The sequence below is a fragment of the Hyaena hyaena genome, unplaced genomic scaffold (assembly GCF_003009895.1).
Source record: "Hyaena hyaena isolate Hyena2069 unplaced genomic scaffold, ASM300989v1 scaffold_882, whole genome shotgun sequence".
Lineage (NCBI taxonomy): Eukaryota > Metazoa > Chordata > Mammalia > Carnivora > Hyaenidae > Hyaena > Hyaena hyaena.
This window is the reverse complement of record NW_024081513.1, coordinates 724,040-747,785: the sequence shown is the minus strand read 5'-3', so window position 1 is coordinate 747,785 and position 23,746 is coordinate 724,040. Positions and strand designations below refer to the sequence as shown.

Here is a 23,746-nt window from a genome sequence, read left to right as displayed (position 1 = left end):
TACTGATAGTACGCACCCTTGATATAATGTAATGACAATGGCATTTTGCCTCGATGGTTATCCTCCCAGACATGTGACCCAGTCTAACCATGAGAAAAAAAATCAGACAAATGCCAATTAGTGGGACATTCTATAAAGCTGACTAGTGCTCCACAAAATCATGAGGGTCCTCAAAACGGAAAATCTGAGAAATTGTCACAGATAAAAAGAGACATGACTACTAAATGCAATGTATCTTAGCTAGGATTCTGAACAGAAAAAGGACATTTGGTAAAAACAACAACAACAAAAAACAATAAACAAGCAAAACCCCCAGCAAGATAAAGATATCACAGGAAATGTTCATAAAAAATGGAGTTTAATTAACAATAACAAATCAATATTGGTTCATAATTGGACAAATGTTCCATACTAATGCAAATATTAATAATAGAGGAAACCGGATGTGGAGTATATGGGAAGACTGCTATCTTTACAAGTCTGTAAATCTAAAACTATTCTAAAAAGAAAGTTTATTTTATTTATTTTTTATTTTTTTATAGTTTATTTTTGAGACAGAGAGAGACAGAGTGCAAGCAAAGGAGGGGCAGAGAGAGAGAGGTAGACAGAGAATCTGAAACAAGCTCCAGGCTCTGAGCTGTCAGCACAGAACCCGATGTGAGGCTCAAACCCTCGAACTACGAAATCATGACCTGAGCCAAAGTCAGACACTTAACCGACCGATCCACCCAGGTACCCAAGAAAGTTTATTTTAAAAATAATCCATTCAAGGGGTGCTTGGATGGCTCAGTTAGTTTTAAGCCTCCAACTCGGTTTCAGCTCAAGTCATGATCTCACAGTTTTGTGAGTTTGAGCCCCTCATCTTACTCTCTGCTGACAGCACAGAGCCTGCTTGGGATTCTCTCTCTCTCTCTTTCCTTCCCTCTCTCTGTACCTCCCCCATTCAAGCTGTCTCCGACTCTATCAAAATAAATTGATTAATTAATTTTAAAAAAAGTAAATAAATAAATAAGCTTTAAAAGATAAAATAAAATAAATTGAACAAATGTTGCTACACTCTTGCATTGTACTGTGCTGCACTGTGAATAAAGCAGTGAGCAAAACAAAACTGGTCCATGCCTTCAAGGAGCCTATGGTCCAATTTGAAGCAGTGACATTCAGCACATACACAAAGAGAGAGAGAGAGAGAGCACCTATGTTATGAGGATTTTATTAAGTCAGATGGCTACAGGATGTGTGAAGTTGCCGCAAGACTGTTCCTGAAGGGAGAAGCGACATATCCTTTACTCTGGGCATCACAGCCACGGACTGCCTTTTAATCCAGCCAATAAGCACTTTGCTGTTGACAAAGGGGACTCTGGAGAAGGTGGGGAGAGCAGGACATGAATGGATCTATTAGAATCAGAAGACCAGGGATCACATTCCACATTCTAGTCATTTCAATTCCTTGAGCTACAAATTCTTAACCAGTAAAACTTTAGATAATAATACTCTTCAGAGTTGGTATGAAGATTTAATGTGATTGCCTTAATTGCTGAGCACATTTACTGTCGACTTTCAGCAGCTTTGCTGGAACCTCACATGAGTCTGCTCCCTTAGTCCAGACCACATTCTACTCCAACATGTTGTCTTCCCTTTTCTTTTTTTCTTTTTTAATTTTTTTTTACACTTTTTATTTATTTTTGATAGACAGAGTGAGACAGAGCATGAACTGGGGAGGGGCAGAGAGAGACAGAGACACAATCTGAAACAGGCTCCAGGCTCTGACCAAGCGTTCAGCACAGAGTCTGATGCGGGGCTCAAAACCACAAACCTGAAATCATGACCTGAGCCGAAGTCGGCTTAACTGACTGATCCACTCAGGCACCCCTGTCTTCCCTTTTCTTAGAGAGATCATAACTACCGGTTTGCTAGGTATGTTTCCCCTTTCTCCCCTAATTTGCCTCTCTCTTCTTGAGAACTCTTGTGTCTCCACACCTTCCTTTTTTATCTGTAAAAGCCTGCTGTGCAATGACACTATAGCTCAATAGAGCTGCCCAAAATGGGAAAAAAAATTTTTTTTCTAGTTGGTTTTCTTTCACACAAGGAAACTCAGTTTATCTTGCAGAAAGCAAAAGGAAGCTTTATCCAACTTATTTCCGGAATCAAGGAATATGCTATAGAGAAAGGAAACACATTTGAACTTAAAATCTAGGCGACGCTATCTCATTAATTGGACATCAGTAATTGAGAATTTTTGACAATTCAGACAGAATTCATGTGCTTCTATTGAATAAAATTGAAAGTTAGCAGCTACAGTGTTATATTTCTTGTGGTATATTCTATTTACATTAACTGACTTGATAAAAACAAATCCATGTTAATTTATATTAAACATACAGGAGCACACTGTTTTAGATTTTTTTTTAATGTACTGGATAATTTAGTCACAACCATACAGGATATGTGATGTTATTAGTGTCACCACAGCTACTGTAACTGAACCCAGGGGCTTGACAAACATACAAATAGCTCTCTGTAAAATAATGCTGGCGATGGTGTTAGGATGGAAATGAAAGGAGAAAGCAATCTGGAATTTCAAGTAAGAGGATGTCCTTGGGTGAGCTGTCACCAGAAGTCATACAAATCTATTTAAGCCCAAATTCATTGTCTGGTTAATTTTAATCTTAACCTACTTCAGGTGATGGTGTAGAGCACCTATTGAAGAATTGGCTATCTTACCATCTTTACCTGCCCTGAAGCAAACACAAAATTAAACACTGTCCTTGCCTATCCCTCCCATCCTAAAATCTGGGAAGCGTTAATGACTATTTAAGTAGGTTGATGGTAGTATTGTTTTCAATTTTTAAAAATGTTTTATTTATTTCTGAGAGAGAGAGAGAGACAGTGTGAGCAGGAAGGATCAGAGAGAGAGATAACAGAGTCTGAAACAGGCTCCAGGCTCTCAGCTGGCAGTCAGCACAGAGCCCCACACGGGGCTCAAACCCATGAACCATGAGATCATGACCTGAGCTGAAGTCGGACGCTTAACTGACTGAGCCACCCAGGCGCCCCAGTAGCATTTTTAAAAAATGTTTATTATTATTGAGACAGAGAGAAACACAGCATGAGTGGGGGACAGGCAGAGAGAGAGGGAGACACAGAATCCGAAAAAGGCTCCAGGCTCTGGGCTGTCAGCACAGAGCCCGTCGCGGGGCTAAAACCCACGAACTGTGAGCTCATGACCTGAGCTGAAGTCGGACACTCAACTGACTAAGCCACCCAGGCCCCCTGATGGTAGTATTATCTAGAGAAGATATCACCTGTATCAAACACTAGAAGTACTACAAAGAAGATTCTGCTATAAATACATATTTTATGTCCTCCTACGATTTCATAAATATATACTTTATCCTACCAAAAATCTTTACTCATTCAAATACATTATTATTTCTCCACCAATTTTAGCTTGAATACTATTTGGATTATTTTTCTTATAGTACTTCCAAAAGTATTATGAGACAAGTTCACTAAAATGTTGCATGCCTATCTTTGAGATAGAGAAACTGAGATAAAACTCTCAATATCCTTTTGTATACAATTTTTATTATTAATACTCCACATTTTTCAATGCCTTTTTATGGGAAACATATGTAATTGGTCTGTTTCACAGATGATGACATACTTTGACAGATACTAAGGGCCTGAATTCAAGTCATATAGCAAATAAATGAAGGACCTGGGACCAAACTGCAGGTTTCCTAGACCTTACAAGTTCATACTCTATGCATCACAGATACAGTGAAAGTTGCTTATCAAAAGAACTTACTATGGCAATCACTTTGTGGTGTATACAAGTATCAAATTATTATGTAGTACATATGAAACTAATATAATGTTATATGCCATTTTTACTTCAGTAAAAAAGAACGATTTTAAGTTTAGTTGTTTATAGACTTAAATAAGTGAGACTGAGAATGTTAAACTGAGCAATATCAGAAGAAAATGAAATTACCTAACAATCTGTTTAATTAATCAATGAAGACAACAAATCACATCAGAAAAAAAGAACGGAGTCTGGAACATTAATTAATTGAAGAGACCCTCATTCATTCACTGAGATATAATTAGTGCTGGGATATTTTGGATAATCTTGAGAATTCTGAAACCGGAATGATTTACAACAGGAAGCATAGCATACTATGTTTAAAGACAAACACCCCACCCTTCCTTCCACACTTGTATCATTTGAGATTCTGTCAGAAGTGACAGACAGTAACTTCAGCCTGCTTAAAGCAGGACATAGGAATTTATTACAAGGACACTGTGCTGCCTCAGAATCTAAGATCATGTGTTTAGGGCCCATGATCCCAAAGACTTTTCAAACATTTTTTGCAAGGAGGCTTTCTTTTTTGTCTAAAGGAAAGGAAAAGAGAGTGGAGAAGGAAGAGACCTCTCCACAGAGGATGCAGTGGTTAGAAAAATCTGAACAGACGTGTTTCTGCATGCCCCAAGATGCTCACTAAGAATTCCCCCCATTTAAGTGGAGAGACTTGGGCAAGGGTAGGAATTGGTAAATTCCTACAGTTTTATAAAGGAGGGCTAAGAAGCCAGCGAATTCTGGGCATTATGCTAATGTGATTGCATTTCTGCCCACAGACTGGAGAAGCCCGAGGACATGAATCACACATATACCAGGGATGTGATACAAAGAGGGAGAGAGGGATTCTCCACAGACCAGTGGAGAGCACAACATGAGATTTCTGCACTAAAGCTTCCCTCATCAGTGGCTTTGGCACAATCAAAGAGCTTTAGTACTGAGGAAAGCAGGAGGTGGGAGGTAGAGGGAGACCAAGGCAAGCGCCCTGGGCAGCAACATCTGCTCTTTGGCATTGGGAAATCTGGCAGCAGACTTTACCCTAGGCAGCAAAGCTGGGACTGGAAAGAAGTAAAAGGATGGTGTTTGGGTGTATGCATTATGGTGAAACACTCTGAGGAAATCTCAGAAGCAATCTGTAAAGGTTTTAATTTTTTTTTAACGTTTATTTATTTTTGAGAGAGAGAGAGTGTGAGCGGGGGAGGGGCAGAGACTGAGGGAGACACAGAATCCGAAGCAGGCTCCAGGCTCCATGCTGTCAGCACAGAGCCTGATGCAGGGCTTGAACCCACGAACTGTGAGATCATGACCTGAGCCGAAGTTGGCGCTTAACCTACTGAGCCACTCAGGCGCCCCAGCAATCTGTAAAGGTTTTAAAGGAGTCTGGAGTGAATTAAGCAGAGCCAGAAAAATACTACATTCACATTGCTATTCTGACCCTCTCATTTTACCTCTTACTTAGTGTGGCTTGAGAATCACTAGAAATATGTGAAAATCTCTCTATCTCCATTTCTATACAATTCTCTGAGTATTGCCTCTAAATCATACTATTTCATGGTACTTGATGGTATAGAAGTTGTTTTGTACATGTGTTTGCCCTTGCCTGTAGGAACTCAATAAACCTTTGTCATTTGTGTCCTGATGCAAAAAATTCTCCTTATGGTATTAGTTAGGATGTCAGGAAGTGATACATATGGACTATAGCAACAAGGATCTTTTGAAGCCAAGGCACACCTACAATTTTCATTTTAAAAGACATGTCTATATTATGTAATACTTACATTCCTGAAAAGTCTATATGTTATAATGAAATGTCTAAAAGGCAAATGATACTTTAAATACTGATCATTGATTGAAAAATTCTAGAGTGAATTCATTTGTAAAGGAAATAATCATCTCTCATTCATTTCTTTGTAGATTTGTAGTCCCTTTTTAGTAGGTTTGCAGAAAGGGAAAGCACTGCAAAGTGAAAAAAATATGGGCTTAAAATCAAAAAGACTAAGAAATCAATATTTATTTGCCATTAACTAGGTATGTGTCCTTAAACTGCTTTCTTAGATTTACTGAGCCTTAGTTTTCTCAGCTGTAAAATAGGGCTGTTACTGATCTCACAACTTACTCTGAGGAACCATGTGAAGAACTTGTACATAATAGTTGCTTATGTGCAATATGGCAGGCTTTATATTATCTTTCTCTCTCTCGATATATATATATATGCACACATACACACATATATATGTACATATACATTATTATTAAATTTATATGCTATTCATATATGTATAATGCCCACATTTTTTGCTTCCAAAAAATAGTATTTCTGGAAGTTTTAATGTATATATAGAAAAACAAAAGTTAGAAAAATATGTAATACAGGTAAACAATTACAACTCCTCAATATTCTGGATAAGAACTATTAAATTTACATTTTTTAACAATTTTTTAATTTTACTGAAATGAACGCATTAACATACTATTTTATTACTGCCTAGTCGACAGTTTCACCTCGGTTCCTACTAAATGAAAAAATAAGTGAATGAGATGTATCTTTTCTACATTTAATGCCTCCATCTGTATGAAAACCCCAATCAACTGATCAGTCAGTAACTGCCTTGGGCACAGGACTGTATGGAGCATATCTGATATGATCTTACTCAGTACTCTTTTTCCATTGGATTGATGCACCCAGCTTTCCTCAAATCTTATTTTTGATAATTTTATTGATCCTTTAAGTTTTGGAAAAAATAGCAACACATTCCAAAAGTCAACTACAGATGGTTTTCTTCTTTTATAACAGACATAGTCACAGAGATACCATGACCACTAACTGCTGTTTAAGCTTCAATATTTGTATATTACAGTTGCAAAACGAGCCTCAAATATGTTCAAAACCAATGTGTTTCAACTGCAAAGTTTTTCCCAAGAGGGAAATTAGAATAAATTTTGTATGGTAAAATCACTGCTTTGCATTCTGCGGCCTTAGCTCATTTCTATACTAATGTGGAAGAATTATAGGAATCATTTCGGCAACACATCCGTCATTAAGTTTGCTGGAAGATGGCTGTTTGAGGGCTTAAATAGGACAAAACATGAGTTGGAATGGTACGTGCCTCAATGTTGGGAACTCTTTGTGTCAAACAAATCTGTCAGCGTGTTTATTTCCACATAGGACATTAGTTCTTATTTTTAGATTCTCATTAAGCCCAGTAAAGCAGGTGTCTGCATAAACTGAAATTTCATTGATATGCTTGCTCTGCATACAGATAGAAATTACATTGCTCCTTACTATTGGTAATGCTTGCCTTAAAAGCAGAATCTTAAAATTATTTTAATAACTCGATTTAAAAAGCTCTTTCGTTTCACTTTAACTCACTTGATCAAACCCTGTTATCACAAATGTAGTTTCAAAGAAAAAGAAATCACTATTTAGCAGACTGTTGGCTTGGTACCAGCCAGTGTGCTCTGACTGATCTTAAGTGCTTCAAGTCAAGTGATACAATGTGATATTTGGAAATGACCCTGTAGATTATCATATTGCTCAACTTACTTATTTTATGAGTGAGCAATTAATGCCCAGAGCTGTCTCACACAGATCTCATAGTGTCAAATGCTGACATACCCCAATTTTGTGAGCCATCTTGACTCACGGGATATAAACATGAAAGGATTTTTAGCCCCATTAACCAATACTAGTTATGCTCTGATGAAGACCCCACACCATTTTCCAGTCCATATCATCTTCCAGGCTGGGTAGCAGGCTCCCGAAGGTAATTTGCTTTGGTTCTATAGCTCTGTAGCCTCTTTCAGTTATTAAAAAAAGGTCACATTTTGGATGCTAAAACAATGCTAATCACTTAGCTTCAATCTCAGATTTGATTCACAGTCCTCTTTGTCTTCTCCCCAGCACAGCCTAACTCATGACTCTTGAAGTTTGAGAGGAAGGTGAAGACAACAGAGTTATTGACCCCTCCCCCCTTCACCCTTCCTCATCCTGTCATCTAATCCTCCTGTGATGTGGAGCCAGGGAGGAGGGAAAGGGAGAAGAAACTGTGTCTTATTCTGTACCCTGCTTTGATGAGGTTTCCATCTCTTTCCTGTGATGGTATATCCTTTCCAGCCTAACATGGGCCAGCAATCCCTTGAGTGTGGTTGACATCCAAATATTTCAGACCTCTTTTTTCTATTCACACTTGATTCCTTGCTGATCTCACCCAGTCTGGTGGCTTTTAGTAACTTTTATATGTTAAGAACTCCCAATATCCAACTGCCTAATCATTGTTTCTACTTGGATGGTCAGTTGGCATCCCACACTTAACCTGGCCACAAAACGTGCTCTTTCTTCCCCATCTCAGCCAATAGCAGCTTCATCTTTCCAATAACTCAGGCCAAAATTTGGAATCAAACTATTCCTTTCCTCCTCTTGAATCCCATATCCAATCTTCCCACAAATTCCATCATCTCTATCTTCAGAATTGTACCTGACATTTGCATTTGTCTATTTCCATTGCTGCCTCCCATCCAAGCCATCATTGGCTCTAGCCCAGATTATTGCAATGCTTTTCAAATGGATCTGCCTGGCTTTCCATAGTCTTTCTTAACACAGCAACCAGAGTGACCCTGTTAAAAACCTGTATCAAATCAATTTATGCCTCTGCTCAAAATCTGACAGAGGGTCCCTATTTCATCCAGAACGAAAGCCAGGAGCCTTACAATGGCCTGGCTGGCCTTGTATGATTAGCTTCATCTCCTATTCTAGTTTGGCCTCTTCTCCTGCTACATTCCTCCTTACTCACTCCGCACCAAACACCCTCATTCCCTGCTTATTCTTAACAAACACTCTAGGCACCTTTTTCAATTGAAGTATAATTAACATACTATAGAATATGTAAATCTTATGTGTCCAGTTCATAGGGTTTTGAGATATATATATATATATATATATATATATATATATCCATGTAACTACCACATGAATCAAGATCTAGAACATTTTTATCTTCTTAGAAAGTTTCCTCAGGTCCTTTTCCAGTTAATTCCTACCCATTCCCTTAAGTAACACTTAAATTTCTGTCACCATAGATTTAGTTTCACCTGTTCTTAGATTTAATATAAACAGAATCAAATAGTATATATTCTTTTGTGTCTGGATTCTTTGATTCAACACAATGTTTTTGAGATTCATTGTTGTTGTAGCACGTATTCATATCTCTTTCTTTTTAATTTATGAGTAGTATTCCATTGTATCTATTGTATGGATATACCACAATTTATTTACCCATTCTCCTCTTAGATACTAGGGATGTTTTCCATTGGGGCTAATATAAATAAAGCTGATATAAATAAAAGGACACAGTTTTTGTGTGGACATTTGTTTTTGCTTCTTTTAAGTGAATACCTAAGAGTGGGATTACTGGGTCATAGGTTAAATGTATATTTAACTTTATAAGGCAACTCTCACCTTCTGACCTTTGATTTTGCTGTTCCCTTTACCTAGAATGCTCTTCCTTCACTTCCTCAACTCTTTGCCAAAAGTCACCTTCTCAACAAACTCTACACTAACCATTCCCTCCCTATCTTCTACCCCTCCCTAACACTTTCACTAGCTCTAGTTTCTCCATAGCACCTTTCCCTTTTAGCATACCATGCAATTATAATGTATTATATTGATTGACTGTTTTCTTTGAAGACAAGGGATTTTTTTTGGTCTGTTTTACTTATTAATGTGTCACCATTGCCTAGCACAGAGCTTGATACTTAAATAGACACTCATATGTGGCACCTGGGTGGTCCAGTCTGTTAAGCGTCCAACTCTTGATTTCAGCTCAGGTTGTGATCTCACGGTTCATGAGTTTGGGCCCTGCATCAACTCTGCATGGACAGTGCAGAGTCTGCCTGGGATTTCTCTCTCTCCCTCTCTTTCTGCTCCTCCTCTGCTCACTCTCTTTTTCTTTCTGTCTGTCTCTCTCAGAATAAATAAATAAACTTAAAGATTTTTAAAAAATAATTGTTATATGGAAGGGAGAGAGAAAGGAAGGAAGGGAAGAGTCAGAAACAAGGGGACAATGTCTGAGGTGTCTCAAAATGCCAGGACATCTTTACTCTGTGACTTCTAAGGTCTCGGAAGCTGCTGAGACAATGCCAAATTCTTCCCAGTGAATTTCAGTACTCACTCCCATTCTATCTGAGCTATTTGTGGAATTCCCAACTTTTCTCTTCAACATGTGCATCGTATTCTCTTGTGTAAAAAGCCTCAATGTCGTCAGGTGGAGTTACTAAAATGTTTCACCCATCAGAAGTTAGTCGGCTTGACTTCCGCTTTCTGTGTCTGGATGTATCCATACAGGCCTCCTTCTTCCCCCTGTGCCCCAGTATATATCACCTGTTTGTGAGAGAGGTCTCAGATTTCCTTGCCCTCTCTTATGAGCAGAACCTAACCTCATCTCCACTCTATCCTCATTTTTCCCTGACCCAGAAGGCAATTATATACCCTACTTCCAGAATTCCTTCAGCTGAATAGATTCACGGCTTGTGTTTCTCTCCAGTGCATTCATTACATGGAAGTAGCTATTATTTACCATATTACCTGGCAGAAAACTCCAGAAAACTACATTTCTTTTGCCTTCTCAGTATAAGCCCTTGTAACAGTACTAGGATTTATTTATTTAGGCTTCTTCTTTTGAGAAAATAAAAAAGTGATGGTCATGTGTGAGGAAAGGAGATACATGGGAACTCCATACTTGATACTCAATTTTGCCATGAATCTAAAACTTTTCTAAAAAATAAAGTTTATTGATTGAAAGAAAGAAGTAATAGCTTTGCCTTAGAAATAACAGTGAATTTATGTGAGAATTACTCCCCATTCATTTTCTACTGGTCTAGTAAAGTGAATGTGAACTCACTCAGAATGTAAGCAAATTCTGTCATTAAGTAACTCAATATTTGTTACTATTACAATGTAACAAAGTGGCTTGTCTCAGAAATCACAGTGATTATCAGTGCCCATTTTGGTCAGGGTATAGCCAGGAAAACACAATTCACTTAAAGGATTTAAAACAGAGATACGTAATGCGGGAAGTTGTTTGCACAGGTGGTAAAGGAGCTGAGGTACCAAATGGAATAGTGGGAAGGAATCCATAGATTACTAATATTATGGACCCACTACTATCCTTAGACTGGAAAGATAAAGGGAAGAAGCAAAGTCTGATGTCCGGGCCACCAGGCAGAAGCCAGTTGCATGGCAGTGCTGTCAGACAAGAATTAGTTCCATGGAAAATGCATAGCCTTGCCAGAGATACCCACAAGAAAGAAAGGAACAGAGAGAAATGCCCCAGCATCTTCAATTTTCTCACCCTCCAATCTCCTGCAGGGCTTCCTGTTGGCCACCCTGACCCAGAAGCCAGCTGATGCATGAACCTGGGAAACAGCCCACAGAGATCAACCCAGTAAGGAGGGGAAGGGCAAGGAATAGATCTGAGGGCAGCAATCAGCTCTGGGCCAAAGCTAGAATAAACACATATTGCAGAAATTGGAAAATGTTCAAGAATTTCTGTCGGAGTGGATGATTCTCTATAGAGTGCTATCCTGGAACATTTCAAATTGCATGCATCAATATGAAGGGGCTTATGCTTCTTCAAAATGCCAAAAGCCCTGGCATTTTGAGAGAGAGACAGAGACAGAGAGACAGAGAAAGAGAGAGGAAGGAAGGAAGGAAGACTACCTAATGATGAAACATTATTAGAATAAATCAATATTCAAGGAGAACTTTCAAATGGAGGTCTTGTTGGATTCCATCACACAACAACACTATTCTTTTGGCCTTTCATGACATACAGATTGGTGGTAATGAGGCAAAAAAAAAAAAAAAAAAAAAAGGAGGTTGGATGTTTTCGTGTTATTTCTGGCTATTCCAGTTGTAGCAGAGGAAAACAAAAAAAGAAAGACTAGGTAATGATTCAAATCTTATCTTGACATTAATCTCAAAGGTTTGTATATTTTTAGGCAAATGAAACTAGCCAATAAAATTAGAAGATACAGTTTCTTTTTCATCTTTTTGACATTGTGATTTCAAAAATTAAAAAAAATATATGTCTGAAAAAAGATTATGGCCCTAAAGTCCAAGGATTCATGTACTTCTTAAGTCTGTATTTTTCTAGGCAGAATGATGTGACAGACTAACAATTAGACCATTGTTGTAGAAGGACTTTGATAACTTGGGAACAATAGAGAGTGCTCAGGATTTTGAGTTCCAAGACATGGGTCTGAGTACTCCTTGGAATACTCTCCTAGCTGTGCATCTTTGGACAAACAACTCGGCAACTCTGAGCCTCAGGTTATTTGAAATAAAATCATTGCAGGCATAGTATCACTCTATAAGGTCATTGCAACAACGTAACGAAACTGTTTGTGATCATTACTGCACAAATGTTAGCTATTGTTGTTTTCCTTTCTATTTCAGAGACCCAAGAATGAGCCTTCTTTTTATCAGATGAAAATACATGGCCACAAACATTATGCAGTCAGAAGCAACCTAAAATAGCCACTGTATAATTAACTCAGTCTTCAGAAGAGAAAACAATTATGGGACGAGAGAAGGAAAAACACAGACAATTTTCCATCCCTTCCCAGTTGCAGCAGCTGAAGGAAGACCCTCAAACTCACTTAGACACCCAGCTGTGTTAGTGAATCTTTACGGCCCTCAATATTCCAGATGTGTACTGCTCACCCGCGGCTGGTAAGCCACTAAACAAGCAAACTGATGATTTTCCATAAAAGCAGTGGACTAAATCATCAGAAGAAGGCTACCTGGACATGTTTTATCTTAAAGTGATAGCAAGAAGGGATGGGGAAAAATTAGTTTTGTAAATCCAAGTTTCTTGTAGTAGTTCTCTTATTTCAGTACCTCTTGGGAAGCAGTTTGTTCTAACCAAATCCCCAAGTTCTGGTTTCCCCTTCAGGGCTGTGTCTTCCCTCTCTAATTTAGAACCTGAGTATGATCGATTATAGCTCATTCACTCTCCTTCTCAAATGACACGTTTTTTTTCCCCCCCATAAACCACTTTCTCTTGTTTTCATAGTGCTACCTCCATTTTGGTTCCTTGGAGGAAGCTGGCAAAGAATTCATCACACGAGGAGTATTTAAAGACCCATAGTTGCATGTACTCTTACAGACACTGGGGATACATTAAGGAATAAACAAAGATCTCTGTCCTTGTGAGGGAGATGAACAGCAGATAAAAAAATGAAATGAAGAGACAAATTATATCATGCATTAAGTGACAACTGTTATAGATTGTAAAATGAACTGTGGGGGCACCTGGGTGGCTCCAGTTGTTTATGCATCTGACTTCAGCTCAGGTCATGATTTCACAGTTCGTGGATTTGAGCCCTGCATCCAGCTTGCTGCTGTCAGTGCAGAGCCTGCTATAGATTCTGTCTCCCTCTCTCTGTCCTTCTTCTGCAGTCTCTCTCTCAAGAAAAAGGACCCCACAAAGTAAAACAAAACAAACAAACAAACAGAACTGTAGAGCAGACTCAGCAGGATTAAGACTGCTGAGTTGGGGTTGGGGAGAGGAGTAGAAAGCTCTCCTCTGTCTTCTCAACAGTCAGTATTCAGCACAGTGAGGGTTCTGTGAAGACATTCATCCTTTCCTCTGGAACAGGGTTTCCTACTGGCAAGTAATAGCTTTGCTCCCTTCCCATACAGGCAAGCAAGTCATGGAATTTTGCATAGTCCTTTTGATTCTTTTAATTTCCAGATCTGATTTTGTGGAACGACATATTAGCATACCCTGGTTTCTATATCCATTATATTTCATTAGAACTAATTTGGCTTCTCTATCTCTAAGTACTCAATCTTTCCATCTTCCCTTCACAAATAGAATAATTACTGGTTCATGTCCTTTGACGTCAGAATAGTACAACCACTGTCAGATTTCTACCAGTTCAGTCCTAAAGCTTTCATTTGACTCCCTGGACCTCATATGAACTTCCACGGGGACAAACCTATCATAATAAAAGACATACTCTGGGCAAAGTAGTGAAGCAAGTGAAGGCTAGGAGGGAGCCCTCCACAACACACTTCTAAACCTCTTAACCCATTTATTTCCACACTCCCCTTCTTCTCTTCCCTTCCAATACAGTGTTCTGTTGGTGGCCTTGACCTGTGCATATCTCCACTACTCAAAGCTTACCCCCGGTGTGGCATTACTTTGAAGACTTTCCACATAAGAGATAAACCAATGGTTGGCAATAAATTAGTTCACACACGGTTACTTAATCCAAGTAAAGTGATTTTTACATTTATTTATTTATTTTAGAGAGAGAAAGGGAGAGCAGGGAAGGGCAGAGAGAGAGAGAATCCCAAACAGGCTCAGCACTGTCAGTGTAGAGCCCAATACAGGGCTAGAACTCATGAACCATGACATCATGACCTGAGCTGAAATCAGGAGTCAGATTCTTAACCGACTGAGTCACCCAGCACCCAGTGAAGTGACTTTAAAAAAAAATTTTTTTTTAACTTTTATTTTTGAGAGACAGAGAGACAGAGCATGAACATGGGAGGGGTAGAGAGAGAGGGAGACACAGAATCCCAAGCAGGCTCTAGGCTCCGAGCTGTCAGCCCAGAGCCCAACACAGGGCTCGAACTCATAGACTGTGAGGTCATAACCTGAGCTGAAGTCAGACACTCAACTGACTGAGCCACCTAGGTGCCCCTAAAGGGGGTGGACTGCTTCTGGCTTCATCTTATTCAGTATTATATCTATAGAGCTCAATAGATGTTAGTACTCAACATATGTTTGATGAATCAATGAATGAAAAACATTAATACAGGACAATGTAATCTGAAAGAAAAAAAAAACAATGTGAATTTTGTTTAAGTGGTTGAAATTGAGACCATATTTCTCCTATAACCTTCTGCTTTATTTCCTATATATGCATACTTTCATCTCACAGTGTTTCATGTGTCTGTTTGTCTGCCTCTCTCTTCCACTGGACTCTCAGCTCTGAGAGACTCTCTGTGTTTAGCTGTTTTATCTCCTGTCATTAACATCCAGGGTGGGAGAACATTTATTCCTCTCTTATTTTACCCATTTGCCAGAGAGGGGCAGGAACATCTACTTCCCTCCTCAGAAGAGAAAAATATGGAAGAACTGATGCTGGACGGGTCAGAGCTTGAGAGGGAGGGCCTCAGGACCATCACCAAGATAGTTCTTAGCTTTGTGTGAGAAAGAATTCAAGAGCAAGCCATTTAGAAAAAGGGACAAAGATTTATTAAGTATAGAAATAAGAAAAGGGATACTTTATAGACAAAGTAGCAGTCTCTCCTCCCAGATAAAGGGTTTTATAAGTTCTTTTAAAAACTGACTAATCATATAGGGAGGGGCTGACTGTATCTTTGGGTTTATCACTTACACTGGGCGGTTAGTTTTCCCATTGTCTTAGGGTTGTGCAATTACCCACAAGGAGCAATTTTAAGAATGTCCAGGCTTTATGACTTTTGCTGTGGGAGGAAGTAGGGTCTTGTGGTCTTCCATGAGTCAGATCTTGTGACTCTTCTTGTGACCTGCTGACTTTTAGATTAAGGGTCAGCCTAAGACCAAAATGACTTTTCTTTGGTCACCTTGTCTCCCAAGCCTTCCTTCTCTCCTGCCTCAGAGCTTCTAGTCTCTCTCTAAGCCCTCTTTCACTCCTCTCTGGGATGCTTACTTCATTGAAGAGAAACGTGGGAGAAGAAATTACACAGCCCCATCAACCTCCCCTTGGGGGCCAGCTTGCTCTTTCAGGGCTTGGGTGGGTAAATTGGCCTTGCTCAGGAATAAAGTCTTAGACGGCCTATTGCAGATGCCATCTTTAAACCACAGTGTATAGTCAGCCTCACCAACAAACCAGTTTTGCATCTATGTTGGATTCCTGCATGTATGCCTCAATCAGCTCTGAAAGCCACAGATAAGCAAGGGCCTGATATGCACTAAAAAATGAGTAAGCTTAATGAAAGAATGCTGTCAGGGATTTTGTGATGCTTGAATAGAAATGTGAAGAATGACCTAGATAGGCACAAGGCAATTCTAATGCTCAGGAAAATGGGGAGTCAGCTCTCGCTCAAAAGTCCAGGAGTCATTAATTTATTAGAACTCTAAAGAATAGGATCAGACTAGGGAGAGTGGAAAAATGTCTAACCTTGACTCTATTTCCTTATCTCCACTCTGAGCTGGGGCACATCCCAGCAATACCTGATATCTTTAGCCCTAGATATGTCCTTCTCGAAGGGTGATCTGTGGGATTCTGCCTGAGCAAGATAGTCTTTAGAAAAATAAAAAGTGAAAAAGGAAGAAAATAAAGCATTGTGACTAAGAGTATGGGTTCTGCAGCAAATTGCTTGGGTTCAGATCCCAGTAAAGCTACTTGCTCATTCTGACCTTAGCAAGTTTTTTGAGCACTTCGGGCCTCAGGACCATATTCCAGAAAGTAAAGACATATTGAATAGTTATATGGATTAAGTGAAATAATCTAGATAAAATATTTAGTGTAAATTACATTTAATAGAATAAATACATAGGAACCTGATGAATGCTCACTTCCTTAAAAACATTTCACAATTTTATTACCTCCTACTCTTAAGAGATTTGCAATGAATATATGTATGTTTGTGGGTCTGAAATACCCTGCACTAAAGAAACACATGAAGTTTGTTCAATACAGGTCTTCCTAAATATATTTCACCGTGAACTCTTTTTTTGGTGGGTTTTAAAGTTATTCTGAGCATCCATGCAAAACTTTAGGCAACACTGGCATAAGACTGCAAATATAGCTGATGGCCACCACCCCCCCCCCCGCCCCAGTGACCATGAAACCCTAACAAAAAGGACATTCATAAATACCCCCCATTTGGCCACTGAGTCATTTCTGAAGCTGAACGGTATAGCTTCCCTTCACCATCTGCCTTTTCATGACCAGTGCTGTGCACGGGCCTTAGTTAATTGAACATGCAAAGTGCCACCCGCAGGCAGTGATCTCAGTATACATTTTGACTCATCATCCAACAAAATCAGAGATGAAAGCAGCATCTAATGGCTGAGAATACATAAATAGCCATTTCCATTCACTTTCGATTACCCTGCAGAGGAATCTGGTCACAGATGAGCTCAGTAAATTCACAATATGTTATCCTCAATAGCCAAGCTGAGCGAAATCACCTAATTTGTTAGCACATTAATCTTCTAAAAGTGTGCCAACTCTAATCATTTTATGGCTTCAGATTGCTTAATGGTAAAGCTAAGAGGACCCCCAGGGATGCCCAGGTGTGACCTTCAGTTAGTCTAGTGCAGACAGTCTCCTCGTAACATGGATACAATATTGTGCTACCTCAGTCCCTGGATTACACTAGCGTGGCAGGTGCTCCGAACTCCCATGTCCACGATGTGCCTTTCTCCAAGTTATCTTGGAAAAACGTCCAGTCTTTTGACAGCAAGTGTCAAAATTTATTTATTTCTGAATCCCCAGTGATAGGCATAATATCAGACACTTAGAGGTCACTTGACATGTATCTATTAAATAAAAGATAAAAATAATTGATTGACAGTTAACCTTCAGCAAAGAAGAAAATAGAGAGAAAGAAATGGAGAAAGGCTTTTTTTTTTTTTTTTTTACACTTCTCAATCTGAAGGTGGAGGTGAAAGCTCTCTTTGCTTGATTCTATCTGTGAGGAATAGTTCTGAAATGCTGATAACTTCAGAGTACAACTGGTAGAATAATGTAACAATTAAAAGCACAGACTCTGCACCATGCTATATGGGATTTAATCTTGGATCTGTCTCTTAAAGCTGTGTGACTTTAGACAAATTAGTTAGCCTCTATGTATCTTAGTTACTAAACTATCAGACAGGGATAATAATGAGGGTTGTCATGAGTAAATAGATTTTATATATCTACCTATCTCTGTATCTATATCTGTCTATCTATCTATCTATCTATCTATCTATCTATCTATCTATCTATCTACCTATCTATCCGTCTGTAGAATGTCTGGTACAGAGTAAACACTATGTAAACTTGGATCATTACTATGTGAAGGACATGAAGCAGAGCTGTAACAAGTTTATGAACATTTGTTCCCATGTAAACTGCCCTCTCTTCATGCTCTATTCCCTTTTCTGTATCTCTTAGTATATACACTTCTCACCAGGCTGATACAGAATGAGGGTCCAAAAGCCAAAAGGCAAGGAATAATATATATTTGTTTGGCCTTGTCCTCTACTTAGATATCTCTAGAACCTAGTTGAAGTGGTGTCTGGTCAAGGACACCATTAACCACGTGACAGATTTGTGCACTTTGGTCTTCCTTCTTCTTTTTCTTTGGCATTTCTCACTCAGACTTACCACCATCCAGATCTCATGATAAATTCTAGCCATGCAGAACCCCCATGGATGTACCAAGGAAGCTATATTCACATCGTAGCTTGGATATCAAGTCAATATAACACAAATTCTATAATAAGCAGGATGATTATTACTGGCTGACCAGTGGTCATCTCAGGGAATCATACTTCATAGCAGCCTTCATTTCTTCTGATGAAAATGCCTCTTTAAAAATCAACTTAAGGGGCGCCTGGGTGGCTCCGTCGGTTAAGCGTCCGACTTCGGCTCAGGTCATGATCGCACGGTTGGTGGGCTCCAGCCCCGCATTGGGTTCTGTGCTGGCAGCTCAGAGCCTGGAGCCTGTTTCAGATTCTGTGTTTCCCTCTCTCTCTCTGCCCCTCCGTTGCTCGCACTCTGTCTCTCTCTGTCTCAAAAATAAATAAACATTAAAAATAAATAAATAAAAATAAACGTAATTGAAGTATAGCTTATATATAGTAATAAGCTCTCATTTTTAAATGTCTAGTTTAACGAGATTGGACAAAAGCATTCACCTGTACAACTACCACCATCTTCAATACATTTCTATTACCCCCAAAAGTTTCCTTGAGTCCCTTGGTAGTAAATGATCTCCACCTGAGTCCCAGGCAACACCTCATCTGCCACTACTGATGAGTTTTGCCATTGCAAGAATTTTCTAGACATTCACTCTGTGTGTTTTCTCATCTGCAACATGTTTTAAGGGTTATCCATGTTGTTACATATTTCCATGTTTTTTTTCTAAGTAGTATTCTGGTGTATGGTTATACTATAATTTGTTTATTCAATAGTATAATTTGTTATTCATTCACTGTTGATGGACATTTAAATTGTTTTCAGTTTTTGACTATTTTGAATAAAGCTTCTATGAATATTCATGGACAGCTTTTCAAGTGGACATATGCTTTTATTTTTCTAAGTAAATTCCTAGGTATGATCGCTGGTCCTATAAGAATTTTGTGTTGAACTTTGTAAGAATCTGCCAGACTGTTTTCCAAAGTGTTTTACCGTGTTATAGTCTCATAAGTAATTTACAAGAGTTCCAGTTATTCTACATTCTTGCCAAAATTTGCCCTTGCCAATCTTTCTAATTTTAGTAATTCTAGTGGGTGATTGTATCTCACTGTATTTTCAGTCCCTGATGATTAGTGATGTTGAGCATCTTCTTATGTGCTCATTGGCTGTTTGTATGTCTTCTTTGATGGAATATCTGTTCAAATCTTTTGCCTACATTAAGCAAACTTTTAATCTAAGTTTTGATATTTAAAGTAGGTTTTTCAGAGGTATCATAGAGTTGAGTATTGCTTTTTTTTTTTTTTTTAATCCAATTTGACTGTCTTGGTCTTTTATTTAGTGCCTTTAGTTGATAGATGTTTCATGAATTGTTAATATGGTTGGGTTTAAATCCACAATCTTACAATGTGCTGTTTATGTTTCTCTGAATAAACCTTTTTCTTACCTCCATTTCTGAAAGATATTTTGGCTTCATATAGAATTCTAATTTTTTCTTTTTTCAGTAGCTCAAATCTGTTTTTCTACTATATATTGGCTTGTATTGTTTCTTGAAAGAAGTTTGACATTTTTATCTGTGTTCTCTTTTATGTAAAAGGATAATTCTCTTTTCCTGTACCTGTTTTAGGATCTTTATATCACTGATTTTCAGCAATTTGATTAAGAGGTGCCTTGGTGGGGTTTTAATTGTTTATCTGCTTGTTAATTTTGATTGGGATTTGCTGAGTTTCTTGGATTTATAATTTTGTGGGTTTTATAAAATTTTGAAATATTTTCCCTTTATTTAATCAAATATTTATTCTACCACCATCCTTCCTTTGTGGATTACAATTATATGTATGTAGACATTGTTGCAAAGATTGCTGAGTCTGTATTCATTTTTTTAGCCCTTTTTCTTTCTCTTTCCATTTGGATAGTTTCTATTCCTACATCTTTAGCTTCACTAATCTTTTCTTCTACACCATCCAGTCTTTTGTTGCCTTTATCCTGTAACATGTTTATTGTAGACATTGATATCTCATTCTTGGAGTCCCACTTATTTCCTTTTAAACATTTTTTACTTCTCTCCTCACTAATTTCATGGTTTTATTTAATTCTTTTGGTCCATTTGCTTAGAACAATTTTAAGGCTATTATATGTTAATTCCATCTTCATCATTTCTAGGTTTTCACTACTGACTTATTTTTTTCCTGGTGATGACTCACATTTTCTTGTTTGTTTACATGTCTAGTAATTAATTTTTTTAAGTTTATTTATTTATTTTGAGAGAGAAGGTATATGAGCAGGGGAGGAGCAGAGAGAGAGGGGGAGAGGGAGGATCCCATGCAGGCTCTGTGCTGTCGGGTTGAGCCCAATGCTCAAGGATCAATCTCATGAACTGCGAGATCATGACCTGAGCAGAAATCAAGAGTCAGATGCTTAACCAACTGAGCCACCCAGGTGCCCCCATGTCTAGTAATGTTTATTGGATGCTGGGAACCATGACTTGTTACAATCTGCATGCCTAGATTTTGTCTTCTTCCATGAAAGTGTGTTTGTTTTGGCAAGCAATCAAAGATGAACGTGATCATTTTAAAGTTTGTTTTTAACGTTTTAGGAATATCTAGAGTAGCCTTTTCTCTTGGGTTAGTCTAGCCCTACTACTGATGTGTTAACCTTCTGGGGTCCCTATTTAATGTTAAATGAGGCCTCACTACTTTGACTACTTGAAACTCAAATAGCTTTCAGTCAAGTATGATCTCTGAAAATTATTGATTTTACAGCTCCCTTGTGGTTTGTTGCTTGGCTGGGAGGAGTTTTCATGCTCTGCATAGATTAGTATATAATAATAGACTCAAGTGTAACTCTATGCAAGCTTCTGGTGCTCTTTCTCTGCATGGCTTTCTATTCTCCAGTTCACTGACCTACAAATGCCAACCAGCCCCTCAACTTCTGATTTCTGGGTCCTCCACACAACAAGTCCACTAATCTCTCCTTAGGCTGTCATGCCACAAGTTTCCATCCAGAAAGTACAGAAAACTAGAATAATTGAAAGAGTAACCTCATATTGCTTTATTTTTAACCTTCTGTCAAGGATCACAGGCCGGCATTATCTGTTGTCTAAAGTCTGAAGACAGTTTATTGTATTTCTGTCCAATTTTCTAGTGGTTTTGGTAGAAGAGGAAATCTAATCTCAGTTACTTCATCATATTTGGAGGTGTAAGTCAAACATTTTGTTTTAATTGCTGTTACACTGCAGACAAAACGGTTTTATGACTTAAGTAAAAATCACATTAATCTACAAAAGACTTAACCTTCCCCTCTGAAGACCACAGTAATCCCTTTTCATCATTAACCAGATTTAAGGAAAACCAAAGAATAAACGGTCAAAGAAATCCTACTTTGGTCATGTTGGCAGAATTTTCACTTAAAAGGCTATGTGTCCTTTTCACTTAGCAGCATCCCTCTGCCTCACCACTGTTCCTCATCCACATTCTTGGTTCTGGAGTCCCCGTGCAGTACATCATGCCCCTCATTCTTTACAAAATGTCTCTCAACAGAATTTCCTGACTAATTACCCATCTGTTCGGAGTCCAACTCCCCATTCAGGGACCATATTTGTGGGCCACACTTCGTTGATGGTGGGAGACTAGCTCAAGGTTTATTGCTTTTGACCAAGGTAACATCTGTTCTTTTTAGCAGACACCTTCTGGAGACAACAGTTCTGCCTTTGTTGTTTAACCCGAAAGAGTACATTTAATGAATACAGGTAGGAACAAAGGCCTCTTGGCCAGTCATTGGGAGTTAATATCTTAATTAGATTAAGTCTTCAAATAATCTCCAGGTAGGTAGTTAATAAAACTAGGAACCTTTAATAATATTAAATCAAACTATATCTCTTGACTTCCAGTCACCAGAAGAGCAGTAGAAGGAAGCATTCAAAACAATTCCTACTTAATTGACTTCCAAGGGATAATATACCTGGCAAGTTTTTATAGGTTAGTTTGTTCTTGTTCTTATTGCTTTTGTTATTTTATGTTGTTTAATTTTTAATAAAAATTTTTTTACTATTTTATTTGTTAAGTAGGATGTCTGGAGTAATTTGCTTATTAATTCAGAAACATTTATTTCATGTTTAGCATGTGTCATGCCCTGTGTTAGCTATCCCCTAGGTATGAGTGAATATGGTTACCAGTCTCAAGGAGCTCACAGTCTCCTGGAGGAGCACGATGTGTAACTAGATCATTATAATATAGATTATAATAGAGATATAATATTGATAGAGACATGCTCAGAGTGCTATAGGAACACAGAAGAGGGAATAATTCTCCATGCCATGGGAAAAGCTACCCAGAGAAGGTACCATTTCAATAGTAGATTATGGCCAATCTGAATATCTTGGGATTGAGAGTTTTGAACTAGACACTATAGAAATACAGGGAACATTAAGTTAAACGTTACAAAATGAAATAGCTTTTTCTGGGGCTGCTGATTTAGGGCTAAGTGAAGATATCCTCATGGTCAGTGCAAAGATGGAAGGAAGGAAAGCAAGAGAACAGGTCTGATGCAGCTAATTGCATGAAGAAAGAAGCTAGAACTCTGATGGCTGGGTAATGACAGCAAATAAAAGAGAAATGTAATTGACTAAAAAGCATGTTCTTAGGAGCCATGAAGCTCTCCATCGCTGAAAATTCTTACCACATTTTTGGGTGTGTGCACATATATATTTTTCTGGGAAGAGGTTTTTTAGATTTAATCAGATTATCAAAGTATCACATAACCCCTAAATGCTATGAACCCCTGCTGCACAGTAAATTATGACGTAATGGTAACAAGTTACAAAGCCAAAACCTCAAGTTTGAGACTTGGGTCCCCTATATACGACCTGTGTGACCTTAAATATATCCCTTTATCTCTCTATACTTTTAGCTGCCTACCTCGTGGAATTGTTGTAAAAGTCAAAGAGTTTCATAAAATATAAAGTGCTACACTTATTGCTATCTATAAAATAAAAATTAACTTAAGTAAATGCAAATTTACTAATATATTAATATTAGAAGTTCCTCATTGCTCTTTTAATATAATGTTTTTATTTATTTTTGAAGGAGAGACAGAGCGTGCATGGGGGAGGGACAGAGAGAAAGGGAGACACAGAATCCGAAGCAGGCTCCAGGCTCCGAGCTGTCAGCACAGAGCCCAAGGAGAGGCTTGAACCCACCAACCGCAAGGTCATGACCTGAGCCAAAGCCACCCAGGAGCCCCCCTCATTGCTCTTTTAAGTAAGGCAAATGCAGGGGCACCTTGCTGGCTCAGTCATTGGAGCATCAGACTCTTGATGTAAGGGTTGTACATTTGACCCTCATGTTGGGTGTAGAGATTGCTTAAAAATAAAATCTTTAAATAAAAAGTATAAACAAACAAATAAAATAAGGCAAATCTATTTTAGAGGTTAATTCCCATTTATATGCGTACGTGTGTAAATAAAAAAAAAAAACTCAATGCGGG

The 23,746-nt window shown here is 38.4% G+C and overlaps 1 long non-coding RNA gene across 6 annotated transcripts in view; it reads left to right on the top strand.

The window, feature by feature from the left end:
* LOC120222474 overlaps positions 1-23,376 on the top strand; it is a 70,721-nt gene extending 47,345 nt beyond the window's left edge. For 4 of the 6 annotated variants that reach the window (XR_005526057.1, XR_005526052.1, XR_005526056.1 and 1 more), the window contains 3 exons: positions 12,312-12,587; positions 22,152-22,239; positions 23,347-23,376. This is a non-coding gene — a long non-coding RNA (uncharacterized LOC120222474). Of the gene's footprint in view, positions 1-12,311; positions 12,725-12,930; positions 13,056-22,151; positions 22,240-23,346 lie in introns of those variants that run through there. The other 2 variants (XR_005526054.1, XR_005526053.1) reach the window with 2 other exon arrangements.
* Positions 23,377-23,746: the final 370 nt, after the last annotated feature.